This window comes from Pollachius pollachius (genome assembly GCF_949987615.1).
Source record: "Pollachius pollachius genome assembly, chromosome: 5".
In the NCBI taxonomy this organism is placed as follows: Eukaryota; Metazoa; Chordata; class Actinopteri; order Gadiformes; family Gadidae; genus Pollachius; species Pollachius pollachius.
The window spans coordinates 13,558,042-13,568,041 of NC_136938.1; the positions used below are offsets into that span (position 1 = coordinate 13,558,042).

The 10,000-nt window shown below is 46.3% G+C and overlaps 1 protein-coding gene across 2 annotated transcripts in view; it reads right to left on the minus strand.

Annotated features, from left to right (window-relative positions):
• The window catches only part of cbfa2t3 (CBFA2/RUNX1 partner transcriptional co-repressor 3), a 43,498-nt gene extending 43,210 nt beyond the window's left edge, over window positions 1-288 (minus strand). For both annotated transcript variants that reach the window (XM_079736438.1, XM_079736437.1), the window contains exon 1: window positions 1-288. This exon is cut by the window's left edge and continues 232 nt beyond it. The gene's annotated coding sequence lies outside the window, so the exon portion shown is untranslated.
• Between the last annotated feature and the right edge of the window lie 9,712 nt (window positions 289-10,000).

Consider the following 10,000-nt stretch of genomic DNA (forward strand, 5'->3'; position numbering starts at 1 on the left):
GTGTTTGCGTGTGTTTATATGTGTATGTGTACGTCCTTGTTTGCTTCCTAATAAAGTCAAATGCGCTTGTTTCCATGTCAAATAAGAAAGAACTCAATCAATCCCATTCGGGTAATCCCGGTTGGATCCCCATTTGTATGTCCAATCCAGAATCAGCCCACAGCTTTCTACTAGATCCTGGATTTCTTCTTGTTCAAGGTCCTTCCGGGTGCCCTTTCTTGGTCTTTTATCCCTCTGCTCTGGAGCTCAGTAGAAATATCGGTCCTTTAGCTGGTGGTGGTCCTGGTGGGGCTGATGTTGCATTCCTGGGTAACTATCGAGTCTGTCGGGATTCAACAAGCCAGGAAGCGTTTCTTCAGAACTTCTATCTTCACATGTTGGTGAGCTGAGCTGGCTCAGTAGGTCCCGCCCTCTCCCCTCCGAGACTATGCCACACCCTCCCTCTGTTTCCTTTCCTTATTGAGAGCAAAGTGTTTGTGTGTGCGTGGGTGTGTGTTTGTGTGTGCATGCGTGTGTACATGATACTGTATGCGTGTGTTTGTGGGTGTGTGTGTGTGTGTGTGTGTGCGTGTGTGTGTGTGTGTGTGTGTGTGTGTGTGTGTGTGTGTGTGTGTGTGCGTGTGTGTGTGTGTGTGCGAGTGTGTGTGTGTGTGTGTGTGTGTGTGTGTGCGTGTGTGTGTTGTTTGGTGGGTGGGGGAGTGTGTGAGTGTGTGCATATGTGCAAGTGTGTGTGCATGTGTGCGAGAATCGTATCCGATTTGTCAGCTGCAATGTGCCGTAACGGTTTGCCTAGATGGATGGGGGGAGGGGGGGATGTGTGTGTCGGTGTATGTGTAGATGTGTGCGATATTGTAGGTGTGTGTGTGTAGGTGTGTGTTTAGTGCAAGTAGGTAGGTCTTTCCGTCTGTAATTATGTAGGTCGGTATATACAGTACATATACAGTCAGTGTCTAGGCCCGGAAGAACTCCGCCTCCTCTTAATTCCCCCCACCTCCTTTCTACCCCTCTTCGTCCTCCTTACATAATGAGTCCTGCATTTATAGCATCCTCCACTTTGTTGCTCAATATTACTATCCCTATCACCTCCTCCCTGCTCCTTCGAGACGTTCCATTTCCCTTCTTGCTCCCCGCCGCACCTTTACACACTCTGCTCCTTACTGCTCCTCCCTGACACGACCAGCCACTCTACAATACCCCCTGCTGCTCCGTACACATCTCCACCCCTCTGTCCCTCTTTCCCTCTCCCCAAGTGGGATCTCTTAGCCTTGTATAAACATATTATTTATCACTCGTCCTTTACAAATCACAAACTAGCTGCATATGTGTCTAGTTGTATTAGCGTTTATTTGTATTTGGTTTGAAAAATAATCAAATATTTTGCTATTTTTAGGCCCATGCACGGTCGACCTCAACCAGCGAGAGTGTTTTGTGTACAAGAGACAAAGGAGAGGAGAGCAGGCAACCCACCTTGGGATACTAGCAGTCAGTAGCAGTAGCAAAAGTCACAGCTCAGTGTGTACGTAACATTCTTTCTTGCTGGGTCACAGTCTTCTTCAAAACATTCAACTCCAACATTAACGTTTGACGTCAGGCCTGAACAGCCTCACCGCGAGACATGACCCCCTCGATCCCTGACCCGCTCGACCCCTGACCCCAACAACCAATCTATCTAACTCCCCACACTGTGTCCAGGCCCAAGCCTTTTTTAATTCATCAGTGGTCAGATGCACAAACACACATGCACATATAGCAGCAAAACAACATAATCATAACAGTATACACAAAACAATGACGAGACATAGAACACGCTTGCAAAAACATGCACACAAACACTCACTCAGACACAAGCACACACACAAATGAACGCACACCCACGCACAGATAATATAGATGGAAGCAAACAGTGTGCAAATTTGAGAAGTGAGAGAGGGTATGTTTCTGTGTGTGTGTGTGTGTGTGTGTGTGTGTGTGTGTGTGTATGACTGCAAGCGTGTGTGTTTGTGTGTGTGTCAGATACTGAAACCAACGCACAGATGGTCATCTGTAGAGAGGAAGTGTGAGAAGCATTTCTCTATTCCTCTCTTGGGACAGAGAGTGAGATAAAGAGAGAGAGAGAGAGAGAGAGAGAGAGACAGAGAGAGAGAGAGAGAGAGAGAGAGACAGAGACAGAGACAGAGAGAGAGACAGAGAGAGAGACAGAGAGAGAGAGACAGATACAAGACAAGCCACTCTGATCCATGTCTGTGTGAGAGAGAGAGAGTGATCTACACATAATGACAGAGAGAGAGAGAGCGACAGATAGGCACACAAAGATAGATAGAGGGAGACAAGCACGGAGTGAGGGAGAGAGAAAGAGAGACAGAATGAGAAGAGAGAGACAGAGATAGAGAGCACAAGAGAGGTAGCGTTGGGGAAGATGGGGATTTAGGGGATTTCTTGTGGACTAGTAAGCAAAGTGTTTAAATCGCTGGAATTTCCCACGATTAAAAATGATTATGTCTATGTTCACATGTGCGTACATGCACACTCACACACATACACATATACAGACACACATACACGTATGCCCATTCACGCACACACACACAACCCTATGGGTGTTCCCACGGCTCCCTGTGTTGGAAGCCACCAACGGGCTATCAGATGTGGCAGATACACCCGAATGCGTTTTGGGCCTGAGAGAGAGATAATGATTCTCCCATAATCACCAGTAGCCATGCCTTAGGCTGCTGCTTCCCCCCTGATAACGCGCTACTGGGATGAGGAGGGGGGAGGAGTAGAGGAGAGCCCATTTTACACAGACATCCCTCAATTTTGCCATAAAGAAGATCCGGCATTATGCTGGATTTGCTTTTTCACATAAACCCAAACAAAGCCGCCATAATAGTGCCCCGTGAGTGCTTTTACAAGGCCTGCTGGCATTCCAGAATCAGAGGCGTGACGTGCAGTACAACGGTGTCACTGCTTGTGTGACATATAATATGCGCTTTTGCTTGCCGTGCACATTTATACCACTCTTCAAAACTCAAGCAAAGTTTCTGTGCATCATATCCAAAAAGTTGATGCGGAGCATTATAATGGCGGATCTTTGTGAGCAATGTGTTGGAGTGAACAGAAATATGGTGGAGTAGAAATTCAAAGAGGCAGGGGAGATACACACCTAACACTTCATCAAAACGTCACACCCCTGTAACAGCATGCCTTTCACCATTCGACACAGACATTAATTCGCCTCTGTTACTACCTCCGCTGCCGACTTGAAAGCAGAAAAGCGATGTCACCCCATTCCGTGTTTGTACGTTTTGTACAGAAGGTGAGGCAGACAGTCGCCAAAACATTCCGGTTTCAACAGGCTGTTTAAAGAGATAGGCAGGATAGGAAGGGGAAGGAGAAGCCAGGAGGAGAGGGGGAGAGGAGAATATGGGTATAGCGGTGAGAGCAGTGAGAGCAGGTGAGGGAGAGAAGGAAAGGAGAAGAGACAGAGAAGAGAAGGAGCAGACAATGGTGTGGAAGGAAATGAAGAGTTGGAGGAGCGGGAGGAGGAGATTAGGAGAAAGGACGGTGTAGAGGACAGAAGAGGGAGAGGAGTGGAGGAGTGGAGGAGCAGGAGTGGTGAGGACCCAAGAGGGAGAGGAGACGAGGAGACGAGAAGCAGGGGGGGGTGAGGACAGGAGAGAGAGAGGAGACGAGGAATAGGGGGGGGTGAGGACAGGAGGGGGAGAGGAGACGAGGAATAGGGGGGGGTGAGGACAGGAGAGGGAGAGGAGACGAGGAATAGGGGGGGGTGAGGACAGGAGAGGGAGAGGAGACGAGGAATAGGGGGGGGTGAGGACAGGAGGGGGAGAGGAGACGAGAAATAGTGGGGGGTGAGGACAGGAGAGAGGGAGAGGAGTGGAGGAGGGGAGGAGCGGGGTTGGTAAGGACCAAAGAGGGAGAGAAGAGGAGGAAATGAGGAGCAGGGGGGGGTGAGGACACGAGAGGGAGAGGAGAAGGGGAGAAGAGGAGCAGGGTGGTGTAGAGGGCAGAAGAGGGAGAGGAGTGGAGGAGCGGAGGAGCAGGGGGCTGCTGAGGTTTAATGCATGCGTTACCAGCAGACGTCAGGCTTGGTCTTATCTCCCGAGAGCGGCTGGCGCTGCTGGCTGCTTGTGCCACGCGCCACACTAGCCGTGTTCCAGAGATCCCTCTATCAGCCCCGCGCAGGATTGCCCCGTCACGCTGTCAACCAGCCAATCAGCACGCAGGAGGCCTTCATTACCCCTCCCAACCACCAATCAGCACGCTGGAGGGCTTCATCGCACTAACAACCACCTGCTGCACGGAGGCTGACACTCTTGAACACACTAGCATTCTCCTGCTGAACAGTTTCCCGCCAGCACTAACACACTAGGATTTTCTTCAGATTGTTTTTAGCTCAGGCTTTCGTTCTAACAAATGCTAGCATTCTCCTACTAAAACTACATTCTCCTGACAGACTACAGCCCATGCTATTCTCCCACTTAACAGGTGGTTTGTATCCCAGGGTACAATGCGTAAATACACTATCATTCTCCTGCTAAGCAGAGAATGTGTCTGTATTTTGTTTGGGTTGTGCACCTGCGTTCCTGCTTCTGGGATCCACCATTTAATCACTGTCTAATTACTGCACTAGTATTGACTATTACACCACAGTGATGGATGAGCTGAGCATAATTTGTGTCCGAATACCCTCAATACTTATACCCCAATTATCGCTAATCAAACTGTAAATACTGTACTATAATATTGATCACTTTGTTGTAAAGGGAAGTGAGCCAACTCTAAAACGGCTATAGTATGCAGACCAGCAAGCAAACAAACTAGCTCATTCTACAACCCACGCCAACACACTGATGCTGGCGTTCTCCGCCTGCTGGAACCAGGTTGTGCTGGTGGTCTGTTGGAAGCCCTGTCTCTGCAGCATGTTTGAGCACACACCTGTTTGGCACAGCCACAGAGAAGGGCTCCATATCTTAACAAAAGTGTGCAAGTTAAAGCGTCCCCATCTGTCAGGCCAGCGCCAGGCAGGTGCTGCCTGGCGCTGGCTTCTCCGCCTGCTGCACACTTGGCCCGCGCTCAAATACTGTCAGCACACACCTGCTAAATTAGGGCTGGTCGCATGCTTGCAGACACACACACACACAAGCCCCCCCCACCCCCCCCCCCCCCCCCCCCCCACACACACACACACACACACACACACACACACACACACACACGCTTTTACATTTAAATGCACACATAAACACATACACAAGCACACACACACACACACACACACACACTATTACATTTACATGCGCACACAAACACACACACACACACACACACACACATACACACAAACACACAAAAACACACACACACACACACAAGCAAGCACTTTGTACTATGCAAATCTATGCACACACACATAAACTAACATAGACACAAGTATGCACATCCACTCACACAGTGTATCTGAATATGGTTGAATATGGTTGTTATGTTCACTAGGGAATATAAAAATCATATCACCAGGCTATTCTTTTTCAAATTAGCTGTAAATAAATATTTACCATCAGCTTGTCAAACTTTTTTATTATTTCATATCTTATATCTAAACTCCAAGTAAGTGTATAGCCTATAGATACTAAATACCAAATTTAGTCTCTTAATTCATTACTAAATATATACAGTTATAACTGTAATAGCTAATATCCCCTTGACACAAGTTACAATTATTCAATACTGCTCTAAATACAATATCGATGCAAAAATTTGTGACATGAAAAACCAATGATCTATGTACTTTGAAATCCAATGCTTTGTTTTGCAAGAAAACGACTGCAGATTATGTTGTCTGATATTATTGACTTGGAACGGTACTTGTCATCCACTTCCATGTTTGTAGTCGGTTCAGATAGCGAACCGTATTACAGATAGCCTACATACGTTGCCAGAATGACAACTTCATCACTTACCTTTTCCTCCACTTGGCTCGCATTCACCGTCACTCTCTGCACACATTACTTTATGCAATGCCCTATTCCCCTCTGCATGTTTCGTCATGGCAAAGTTGAAGTGAAAGTGCGGGGACAAAGCTATATTGTTACATCGTTGCACATTTGAAAAATTGGTACACAGAAATCCTGGAGCATTCACAGTGGGAATACAGCATACGCCTACGTATCATGTAAACTACAACATTGGTTGGTCTCACACACAGAGAGACCCAGTGTGTACCGGCTGATACTATTGACCCTAGACCTCTTGTTGACCCCAATGTCTGTCTCAGGTCTAATATCACTGCAGGCTCCTCTAAAGTGGCTTCACCAAAAAACAGGGACAGAAAGAAAAAAAGCAGTTTCCTGTAGAGTGGATTCCCCTGCAGCTGTTCGAGAGAGAGAGAGAGAGAGAGAGACAGAGACAGAGACAGAGACAGAGACAGGGACAGAGAGACAAGCCACTCTGATCCATGTCTGTGTCTCGAGGATGTGCATGCACACACATATACACACACATTCACACACACACACACTTACCTCCGAGGGGCAATGTGTTGGGACATGAGATATGACACGTTGTGGCTTCCAAGAATGCTAACACGTCAACAACAGGAGCTAGCCGCCACTGTTAGCCCTCGCTATGTCAAACAACCAAACACACACACACACACACACACACACACACACACACACACACACACACACACACACACACACACATACAAATAAAGATGTCTTGTTATGAGCGGTCTTCTCTAGATGAACATTGAAAGGAGCATACAAAGAGTTTTTTAAGTGAGCACACTGTCAAAGGTCTAACATCTGAAAAAAGGCTTCATGTGACCACTGACCACAACGCAAAATTCTTTCTTATAGGAAAGTAATTGGAGTGGCAGGCGCACATTCTCCAAGGTCTCCAACCGCGTACAGAGGCAAGGGTGTGTGTACGTGTGCATGCGTGTGTGTGTGTGTGTGTGTGTGTGTGTGTGTGTGTGTGTGTGTGTGTGTGTGTGTGTGAGTGTGTGTGTTTGTGTGTGTGTGTTTGTGTGTGTGTTTGTGTGTGTGTGTGTGTGTGTTATTCTGTGTTCTCGGTTACCATGACATAGGTTATTAATCCAACAAGTATATGCACTGGATTGTTACTCCAATTAAAAGGCTATAGTGGGGGTTTCTGTGTAGCTCCTAAATGAAAATATTCCGTAATTTTCATCACAGTTATGAAATAAATAAACAAACAGCAGACAGGACAGAATAAGTATAACCCCGGGACAAACATTTCCATGATTTCATATTCAGGAAGGATTATTAATTGTCTGGAGTTTTCTCTGTTTCTCTCTCTCTCCTTCTCTCTCTCCTTCTCTCTCTCTCTCTCTCTCTCTCTCTCTCTCTCTCTCTCTCTCTCTCTCTCTCTCTCTCCTTCTCTCTCTCTCTCTCTCTCTCTCTCTCTCTCTCTCTATCTCTCTCTCTCTCCACATTAGATGATTTCCATGTCGGTGAATAGGACCATAGAGCATTCATTCATAGGTTTTGTATGTGTATGTGTGTCTGTGTGGTCTATGTTTGCTTGTGTGTGATGGTGTTTGTATGTCTGTGTCTTTTTGGGTGTGTAGGATATAGTCAAATGTGTAGAGACAGAAATGGAAAGAATGAGATGGAGGGACCGGTATAATTTGAGATAGAGAGAGATAAAGGGGAAGAATGAGAAAGGGAATGAGGTAGTAAGAGAGTTGGCGGTAGATTTGGAGAGCGAATGCGAAATAATGAGAATGTTGGAGAGAGATAGAAACAAAGACGGTTTGACAGAGTGAGAGAGAGATCAGGACAGCACAGTTAGCCAGTGGCTGCTCATTAATTCTCTATTTTGGAGAGGCGATCCAAGGGAATGCTTCTCTTTCATATGATTTGCATAAACCAATCGCCATCTTGCGAGGACAAATCAATTGTGTGCTAGGTAATTGGACTGACAGCCCATTGCAGTGTGGCACGGTCAATGCTAAAGATGAAAAATGACTCTTACTTTATTGATTAGTGGGCAGAAGTGGAGGCTCTGCGATAAGTCTTAGAAATGTACATTTTCCAGCTCCATAATTTCGTTTTTGTCTCATTATTGAAGAGTAGAGAGGGGAGGTGGACTGCATGATTACCTGCTGTGATATGAAAACAGTTCAGAACTTAACATTGTTTGATTATAATTACTACAATAATATTCTAAAGGCTTAGTTTTTGATATATCTAATATTTTAACTGAAGTAATTGAGTAAAAACATTAAAGTACTGTTGAATATCGTTAAACGGATTGTGTATAAAGAACATTATTGAAAGAGTAATACAAAACAGAGTAATGAGAATGACTACACTGTCCATTCCTGCCGTGGTAGGAGCAAAGGTTTAAATGTCAATGTTTTCCTCCACTCTCCTTTCCTCTCCTCCGTTCTCCTCTCAAAGAGAGGGGGGGAGGGGAGGGGAGATGAGACTCATTTTTTAATATATATATACCTGTATATATTTGAAATCAGACATAATTACTTAATATCATTTCATTTTCCCACTTATTAACTATTCATGTTTCTATAGATTATGTTCTTATAAATACCAAAAAGACAGATTGATTAAAAAATGTAATAAGACGTGATATTTCAACTTCTGACCAATTGAGCAATTCATCATGTGATCTAGCAAACAAATGCTCAGTCCCTGTCTTGTTGTGCAGTGCCTGTCGTTTCTTTGTTTTGTTGTTAAGAAATTCCCTCGAAAAACCCTTGATCGCAATGTTCTTGTTTAACTGATGATGGTCAATTGAGTTTCAAGGCGAACCAATACTGTCTGGCACCACCGTTGGAGAAGGAATGTCTGTTTTGGTGAATGTGTGTATAATGTGTAATCACTCACTCACTTACACACACACACGCACGCACGCATGCACGCACGCACGCACGCACGCACGCACGCACGCACGCACGCACGCACGCACGCACGCACGCACGCACGCACGCACGCACGCACGCACGCACGCACGCACGCACGCACGCACGCACGCACGCACGCACACACACACACACACACACACACACACACACACACAGTACTATGTGATTTTGACTTAACCGTTGACCAGAGTTGCAAGACAGATCAGAGCTAAACCATGCATGGGATATGTCAGGCGTGCAGAATAGCTTCTATCATATTCTCTGGACTTCCCATCTATCGTATCTACACACTGCCAGAGTCCACACAACTCAAACAGAAAGGAGAGGATGAAGGTGGAAGAGGAGAGGAGGAAGATATGAGAGGAGCAACACAAAGAGAAGGAGAGAGGAAGAGAGGATAGACAGACATAACTAGACTGCCGCAGAGAAGAAATTGAAGGAGAAAGAGAGAGCCGGGGAGGGAGAGAAGAGAGAGAGAGAAAGAAAGGAAGAGAGCATGAGAGGGAGCTGAGAAAGTTGCAGAGAGGGAAGAAGAGGGCAGAGGAGCAACAGAAAGAGAGGGAGAGTGAAAGCAGGAGATAGTGGGCGAGTGTGGAGCAGGAGGCAGGCAGAGGGTCTAATAGGAATATCAAGCCAGTGAAAGGTAAACAGACACATACAAAGGAGCCGCAGTGCTTTGAAAGGGCTGGAGTGTCTGCGTGCTGCTGTGCTGAGCTGATAAGGGGCTTCGCCCGCCTGCAGCCCTCCGATAACGCCGAGCGCTGGCGTATGTCGCCCCTGATCCCAATTTCACAGTCAATATTCATCCGGGCCCACAAACAAGCAGCATTTAAGATAAAAAACAAATATGGAGTCCTTCTGCCATTACCTCCTGTTTATTAATCTGCTCACAGCTTCCACTGCCTTTTAACCACTGCTACAAACCCACTTACACACTCACACACACACACACACACACACACACACACACACACACACACACACACACACACACACACACACACACACACACACACAGACACCCTCATGTACACGCACATACATACACAAAACCTCAGACCTGTCAAAATG